An 8,970-nucleotide genomic window follows, 5' to 3' on the forward strand; every position below is an offset into this window, starting at 1 on the left:
ATTTAGGCCTACCAAAAGCTTTAAAAACTGATAATGCCCCTACTTACACTTCTAAGTCTTTCCAAGAGTTTTGTATAAAGTTTCATATAAAACATAACACAGGCATCCCCTATAATCCACAGGGACAAGCTATAGTAGAAAGAGCACATCAAGCATTAAAAATCTAAATTCAAAAATTACAGGAAGGGGAATTCAAATATAGTTCCCCACATCAGATCCTACAGCATGCTCTCTTTGTAATGAATAACCTGAATGCTGTCTCATCCGGAGCCACTGCAATGCTTCCTCATTGGTGTCCAGAACAACAAAATACAAAGCCGTTGGTAAAATGGAAGGACCTCTTCTCCAGACTATGGAGGGATCCTGACCCATTGTTAACTAGTGGCCAAGGATATGCTTGTATTTTTCCACAGGATGCAGATTCTCCTATTTGGATCCCAGACAGATTGATTCATCATGTCGCAGCCCCCCAGGCACCCAGTCCCTCCATTGCCAGGACCACAAAAAAGGAAGGCACCTCCTCTACCTCCACTCCCTCCGCCAATATGGGAAGTCCAGTTGACCTCGAGACAACTGACATCAGAGATCCCAGATAAACAGGAAGTGGATCCACCCACCAAACAGATGTTACAACTCCGTATAAAAGATATTGTTCCCCCTACCTCTTTACGTCATAGGAAATCACCAGGATGTCCTACATGGGCAACTCAACAAGCCTCCATACCTACCTGGGGACAGATTAAGACACTCTGTCACCAGGCACAGGGGATAGCTTCTCCACGGGGCTCTTCAACCTCCCCTGAGAGAGTGTTTATTGCTATGCTTGCCTTGCTATCTTGCCAGGTAAGCACCTCCTTTCCCACTCCAGAAAATTATTGGGAATATTTCCCAGATTCTCCAACCTTCCAAGTAGTTACTTGGAACAGTGACTCTATATGGGTCCATGCAAACCAGCCTCGTCTTTTGCGAGGATCATAGGCTTTCTATACAAAGGATCAATACCCTATTAATTTCAATTATAACTTTGGGGGATTAACAGAAGATCTTCCTATTTGCTTTAACTTCCCCTTTGTCCTTTCTCTGAAGGACATCAACTTAGAGCTCTAGTTAATAAGTCTCCTGGGCACAATAGGAATGTTTCAATCCAAACCCCTCAGATAGCCTTCTAACTTGTCTGACAGGTTTATCCAGACTCTTACAGCTATGCATGTGATTTTTTACAGCCTCCCAACCACAAGAGGCATGGGAAGCTTAAGATATTCTAACAATATAGAGCTACTTGGGGAGTTAAAAATTATTAGAATAGAACTGGTGGAGGATTTCATTGTTGAGCCAGTGCTTGCTTCCAAGTTTCCATATCCCTTACCCATTGTGTCCTTGTGAATATATTAATTAATATAGTTGATATATAGGAAAAATAAGTAGTAGCCTTGATGTTAACAACTTTAGACCCTTGAGGTAATAAATTCTTTCCTTGCAACAGCCCACTCCACCTTTGCCCTATAGGAATGCAACTTTATCTTGTGCTTTCAGGGAGTGGCACCAAACTTTAGAAAGATCACTTTTGGAGAAAATAAGTTTTCTGGTTAACTAACCTTTATCAGAAGAAAAATATTAACAGGCCTCCTGGCCAGAAGATGATGTAAATCACCTAAAGCTTTTTGCATATGATAGGTTTGCAGAAAGAAAGCCTGGTCTTGATAAGGATCAAGGGCTGCTGACCTTGCATGACTCCGCACCCCCCTATTATCCTCTATGTACAACTGAGGGTAAAAAAGCTCTTTTTAAAACTAGTTACGGTTTGTCAAAATAAACTCAAAATGGATCAAAGGTCTCAATGTAAGACCAGAAACTATAAAACTCCTAGAGGAGAACATAGGCAAAACACTCTCTGACATACATCACAGCAGGATCCTCTATGATCCACCTCCCAGAATATTGGAAATAAAAGTAAAAATAAACAAATGGGACCTAATTAAACTTAAAAGCTTCTGCACATCAAAGGAAACTATTAGCAAGGTGAAAAGACAGCCTTCAGAATGGGAGAAAATAATAGCAAATGAAGCAACCGACAAACAACTTATCTCAAAAATATACAAGCAACTCCTACAGCTCAACTCCAGAAAAATAAATGACCCAATCAAAAAATGGGCCAAAGATCTAAATAGACATTTCTCCAAAGAAGACATACAGATGGCTAACAAACACATGAAAAGATGCTCAACACCACTCATTGTCAGAGAAATGCAAATCAAAACCACTATGAGGTACCATTTCACACCAGTCAGAATGGCTGCGATCCAAAAGTCTACAAATAATAAATGCTGGAGAGGGTGTGGAGAAAAGGGAACCCTCTTACACTGTTGGTGGGAATGCAAACTAGTACAGCCACTATGGAGAACAGTGTGGAGATTCCTTAAAAAACTGGAAATAGAACTGCCTTATGATCCAGCAATCCCACTGCTGGGCATACACACTGAGGAAACCAGAAGGGAAAGAGACACGTGTACCCCAATGTTCATTGCAGCACTGTTTATAATAGCCAGGACATGGAAGCAACCTAGATGTCCATCAGCAGACGAATGGATAAGCAAGCTGTGGTACATATACACAATGGAGTATTACTCAGCCATTAAAAAGAATACATTTGAATCAGTTCTAATGAGGTGGATGAAACTGGAGCCTATTATACAGAGTGAAGTAAGCCAGAAGGAAAAACACCAATACAGTATACTAACGCATATATATGGAATTTAGAAAGATGGTAACGATAACCCTGTATACGAGACAGCAAAAGAGACACTGATGTATAGAACAGTCTTATGGACTCTGTGGGAGAGGGAGAGGGTGGGAAGATTTGGGAGAATGGAATTGAAACATGTGAAACGTCATGTATGAAATGAGATGCCAGTCCAGGTTCAATGCACGATGCTGGATGCTTGGGGCTGGTGCACTGGGACGACCCAGAGGGATGGTGTGGAGAGGGAGGAGGGAGGAGGGTTCAGGATGGGGAACACATGTATACTAATTAAATAATTTTCTATTAAAGAAAAAAAAATAAAAATAAAATCTTTATTGATTTTAAAAAAAAAGAAAGAAAGAAAGTAGACCTGAGATTTGGAACACCTGGATTCAAATGCTGTAGCTAAAACTCTTAGATATGTTTTCTTCATGTTGCTGACATGTGATTAAAGAATGTTTACTCTTCTTTATTCAAAAGACTCCTCAAGTCTTGGTAAGAAGAAAAGAAAACAATTCCTTTATATTCAATAAAAACTGTAAGTGATAGGATGTTTAAGAAAATAAGACCAAATTAAGAATAATTTTTAAATTTCTGGTTTATTTTTTATGCTACAAAAAGAATTAAAGATAGGTTGAGAACTGTTCCTTCCTCCTTTAGTGAGTGTTTCTCTTTTTGCTTTTGATAAATTCATAGTGTGAAAAAATTCAGCAGTGATTCTTTCACTTGGTAAGTATCCCTTCCCTATATATCTAAGAATTTCTAGAATCTATTTGCTTTACCACAGGTTAAGTAAAAATAAAAGAAGATCTGAAATCAAGGCAGGCCCTAGGGAAAAGCCAATTTCATCCAAGTAGCATTTGTATGAAGAATTTAGTACAGTAGAAATACACACTCTATAATCATCTCACTAGGGATTCATAGGTGTTTATTCTATTGCACATCCTAAATCTATGCACATGAATGTTAAAGCATTGGCAGAGTACATTAAAAGTTATAAAAAGCACCTAGCAAAGTACCTGTCCATTAAGCATTCAACACATTTTAATTTCTGGGCCTTTTTTTTAATGTCAATGATCTGCAAAATTTATTATTTTTTTCATATTTTACAATAGATATAATCCTTTCTACATAGATAAATCATCATACTACTGGCTTCATGAACAGTCTAAGTTATTCTCCTCTTCATCAAATTCATCATGGCATTTTTCACCTCTATGTTTCTCACTGTATAAATGATAGGATTTAACATAGGAGTGAGGATTACAAAGAATACAGCCAGCCACTTGTCCACAGGATAGGGGGCCCAGGACACATGTAGGTGAATATACAAGGGACAAAAAAGAGCACCACTACTGTAAAGTGGGAGCCACATGTGGAGAGGGCCTTGTGACGTCCTTCAAAGCTGTGGGATTTCAGGGAGCTCAGGATGACTGTGTTGGAGATGAGCAGCAGGAAAAAAAGGAGCAAGCACATGGACCCACTGGTGGCTGCCACCACCATACTGAGCTTATAGGTGTCACTGCAGGTAAGTTTTAACAGTGGAAAGAGGTCACATATGAAGTGATTGAAGATGTTGGGACCTCACAAGGTCAAGTTGACCATGAAAATAATCTGCACAGTGGCATGCATGATCCCCTTAGTCCAGGCCACCACAACCAGGAGCTGGCAGAGTCCCTGTCACATGGTGATCATGTAGTGCAGAGGCTTGCAGATGGCCTCCTAGCAGTCATATGCCATGATGCTGAAGAGTATGATATCTCTGATCCTCCCAGGAAGTGTTCCACAAAGCAGCCACCCAAAGAGATGGTTCTCCTCTGGTACAGCAGGTCAGTGATCAATTTAAGGGTGGTGACGGATGTGTAGAAGACATCTCTCAGGGCCAAGTAAGTGAGAAAGAAGTACATGGGAGCAGAAAGTGTGGGGCTGAGGGAGATGGTAATGACAATAAGCAAGTTGGCCAGAACAGTGAATAGGAAAAAAAAAAAAAAAGACAATGAAGAGTATTTTCTGGAGGTATAAGAACATCCATTTAGGAAGTAATACCTTCTTGAGGCCTGAATTTCCTACAAAGGAATAAAAAGTGTCAACTGTTAATCATGAAAGGTTTGTGGCCTGAATTTCTTAGAACAAAACAGAGCAGTCACTATAGCTGTGGCTCAAGTCGTTGGCACTTTTGCCCCAGTAATCGTTTCAAATCATTCTTATTTTTTTCATGATGCTTTCCATCTCTTCAGACACCCAGAACCTGTCACCTGTAAAACATCTGAAGGGAAACACATGATGTATAATTTACTGAGAAAACACTGGGTTCCCTACATGAGACCTGGATTCTCCTGATTTCAGCTGCTTGCAGCTCTGCCATGTCATCTCGGTATTCCTTGATTTCAAGTTCTCCTTTGTGTGTGTGAGGTTACAAATTGTAATTCTCAGATGTATCCCAAAAGCTGAGAGGTGTCCCACAGGGGTTAGAGCTATTCTCTTTTCCATGAGAATTTACATTTGAATTCTTAGATCTAACTGTGGAAAGAACGACACATCAATAAATCTATCACAAGCAGGCAGTTTAGGGAAATGGACATAAGTCCTTGGCAACACACTGTCCCTTTTACCTACTGGGTTGCACATGCTATTCAAGTGTGTTTACTCACTGTACCTACAACAGTGCCTCGCAGGATGTCTGCAGTGTCTGAAACCTGTTAGATGATGAGTAAATGCTTTCCGAGTTGCCGTTCTTCATGGGTAAGAGTATGTTTTCTTCACCAGACTATAAACCCAGAGGAATTCAAGTTTTCTTGTCCTCCAGCTCTGTTTATCATTACTCTTTATGAAAAACATAAAAAAGCCTTTGAAAGGAAGCTGCATTTCATTTTAATAATGTCTGACACACTTTATGGGGTATGAAAATATTAATTGCCTCTAGGAAAGAGTTTATTACTGGGCCATTTTACTTTCAGGATAATTACAATATTTATTAATTAATATTTTAATTTTTAAAAATCCTGTTCCACATACATACAATTTAACATTGTTACATTCAGTAAATTTACAGCTTCAGTAGAGGTATAAAAAACTGTGACATAGGTGTGCAGTAAAATAAGATCTATCAAGCAAAGAAAATAATTGTTTTCAAAGTTTTAAAAATAGAGATTTGATGTGAAAAATAGAAAGAAAGACTCTGCTGCATGAGATAAAATACTATGCATATATACTCAAACACATATAAAATCTGTTAGTGTAAGTAATTATTAATATTACAAGTTCATTCATTCAACAAATATTTACTGGATATGACTATGTGTAGTAATGTATATGTGTTCACATAGAGTCATAAAAAGCGTGCCTGTTAAATGTCTTTATAACCCCTTCCCTGACATTTCATCACCAAACAGCAGCAAGACATCTATCCTTGATACGAATCACCTTCCCACTCCATTAAGTTTCTGCTACAGGCATTCCCCTGCCTTCTTCTCCCATCTTCCCACAGCATCCATCATCAATCATTCTTGGTTACAGGATACTGCATTACTAATACGATGAGGACCGGTGAGACATATATTTTCCAAAGAAAAGAGAAAACATAAACATCATAATAATATAAAAAAAACTATTCCTTTTTCCAAGATGAAAATTCTATACATATGCAAAAACAAAATACAGCAGCTTCATTGCATTTCCTTATTCTGAGGTGGAGTTTCTCAGCAGATCATAAAAAGTATAGTGAATAGAAAGTAAGAATTAGACATAATTAATAAAAGTTATTCAGACATAACTGTGAAAAAATAGAAATTACTTTGTCTTTTTTTTCTTTGACTCCAAAATACTCCTCCTAGAAATAATCTAATAGAAAATATTTTTAAAACAGACCCGTGGTGGATTCATTTTGATGTTTGGCAGAACTAATACAATTATGTAAAGTTTGAGAATAGAATAAAATTAATTTAAAAAAAAAATAAGTGTTCAAATATGTTCAGCACAGTTATTAACAGCTGTGGAAAATTTAGAAACCACACAGAATGCTCAATATTGGGGAAGTGTATAACTAAAATATATTGCATATTTTTGAATAATGTGTAGTTTTAACAGAGATGTTAAATAAATATCAGTAAGAAAAAGTCTGCAATATTTTTACTTCTAAATTGATAGCACTGTAGTTGAACCTATTTTTCTTGATTCTTGACATGCTTAAAAGAGATTTAAATCTTAGACTGGTGGGGGTGAGAGGTGATTATATGATTTGTAAAATCATTTAAACCTGATATTCTATGACTATATGATTTCCTGGAGGGGGGCGGGTGGAGGGGAGAATCTCATCCATGAACTTGTCTGAAATAGGTCTACAGCCAGGGCCCCAGGCAGCTGTTAGTGCACCAAGAAAGAAGTAAATTTCAATATTAAAAGCATCAACTAATTCAGATACAGTAAGTGTTTTTTTGAGATATAAACAGTACCTGTGGACAAGGCCTTTCTCTTGAGCCTTAAAAATGTTACCACATATCCTGTTTGGCAGCAAAGTCTATGAAGTTACTTACCTCTGGATAATATTAATTAATTAAGCATCAACTAATTCAGATACAGTGTTTTTTTGAGATATAAACAGTACCTGTGGACAAGGCCTTTCTCTTGAGCCTTAAAAGTGCTACCACATATCCTGTTTGGCAGCAAAGTCTATGAAGTTACTTACCTCTGGATAATATTAATTAATTAATATTAATTAGCCACAGGTAAGTAAGGAATATTTCACCATAATTACCAGGTCTTGCCAACAAACCAATTATCTCAAGTAAGGTAACTGAATATCAGAGAACTTTTATAGTGTACATCTTTGTGAACTTCATCCTGATGTCTACATGAGAACAAAACATGATGAGAGGAAAAAAAAAAAAAAACAGTTGGCCATATATGAACTTAGGTATTTGATAGTAGATGAGCTTAAATATGGTGTCTGAATATTTAATATTATATATATAAACTGTTAGTTGTGTAACTATTTGTTTTTATTTTTCATTATGATATTTTATTTTTTAATTGATCTACCATTCATGTCCATGAAAATAATTGTTCAAAAAGGAGTTTCTTGGATCTATACCATAAAAGTCTGTTCCCAGAATATAAATCCAAGGACCAAATAGTTCAAAATACTGAAAAGACAGCAACACAGATTCTCAAACTTGAAAAGTAAAACAGAATGAAAACAGGAGGGACTATATATGGATCATATCACTGTTGATCAGAAACTAGTTGAGGTGTGCTTTGACCTTTGATAGACTCAGGGACTAATTTCACAAAAACCAGGTACCTGCCAAAGTGTTCTCTTGGCAGCTTTATGCACTTGGATAGTGCAAGAACATGTTCTCAAAACAACAAAGCGCCCAAGAGCAGAGTTTATATGTCTCGTTGTTCAGTCAATAAGTCATGTCTCACTCTTTGTGACCCCATGAACTGCAGCACACCGGGCTTCCCTATCCTTCAATATCTCCTAGAGGTTGCTCTAATTCATGTGCATTGCTTGAGTGATACCATCCAATCATTTCATCCTGTCACCCAAAGGCAACATGTCTTAATCCAGTCCTAAGACACTTTTATACCAGGAGGGTATTTCTTATGTTATCTATCAGAAATAGAAAAGTTTGGGGAAATGAGATAATTTTAGTTCTAATAGAAGTATAAGCAAATATAAGAATATTTATAACAAATTATTGACATGGGAAGAATCACAGAACTTGGAAACAGCTTCCAAATCACCTAAGTAAATTACTTTTAGAAATTTAAAGGTTATAGAATAAAATGATGGCATAGTGAGAACTAAAACCCACATCTCCTGATCCTAAAGCTAGTGTCCTAGATTTCTTTCTGATTAAAAGATCTAAAGCACTTTTTTATTTCTTCCACTTAGATATAAAAGAAACTTTATTTAATGTGTGTCAGGTATGTGGAGGCATTAATATTGCTAAGTACATGAGATGAATCCAATTAGAATTGAGAAAAGGATGAAGGCATATTTTAGGACTTAGTATCTATGCTGTAAGTTGAGTTCTAACAGGAAACATGTAATTCTAGAGCCTTAAATAGATGTTTATATTATAGTATCTGATCCCCAAGTCTGATATAGAGCAATTGTGAAGATAAAGATAACTTTTAATTAACCATTTAAGTCAAGAACTTACAGAGAATCAGATTAGCATTCATTATATAAAGCAAAATCATCTGTTTCCAAAATGTTAAACATT

General features: G+C 36.9%; 1 pseudogene; it reads right to left on the reverse strand.

Annotated features, from left to right (window-relative positions):
* Window positions 1–3,908: 3,908 nt before the first annotated feature.
* Window positions 3,909–5,480, reverse strand: LOC147346475 (olfactory receptor 4C3D-like; annotated as a pseudogene).
* Window positions 5,481–8,970: the final 3,490 nt, after the last annotated feature.

Source organism: Bos grunniens, chromosome 23, assembly GCF_055505025.1.
Source record: "Bos grunniens cultivar Pamir isolate PY7600 chromosome 23, Bosgru_T2T1.0, whole genome shotgun sequence".
NCBI lineage: Eukaryota > Metazoa > Chordata > Mammalia > Artiodactyla > Bovidae > Bos > Bos grunniens.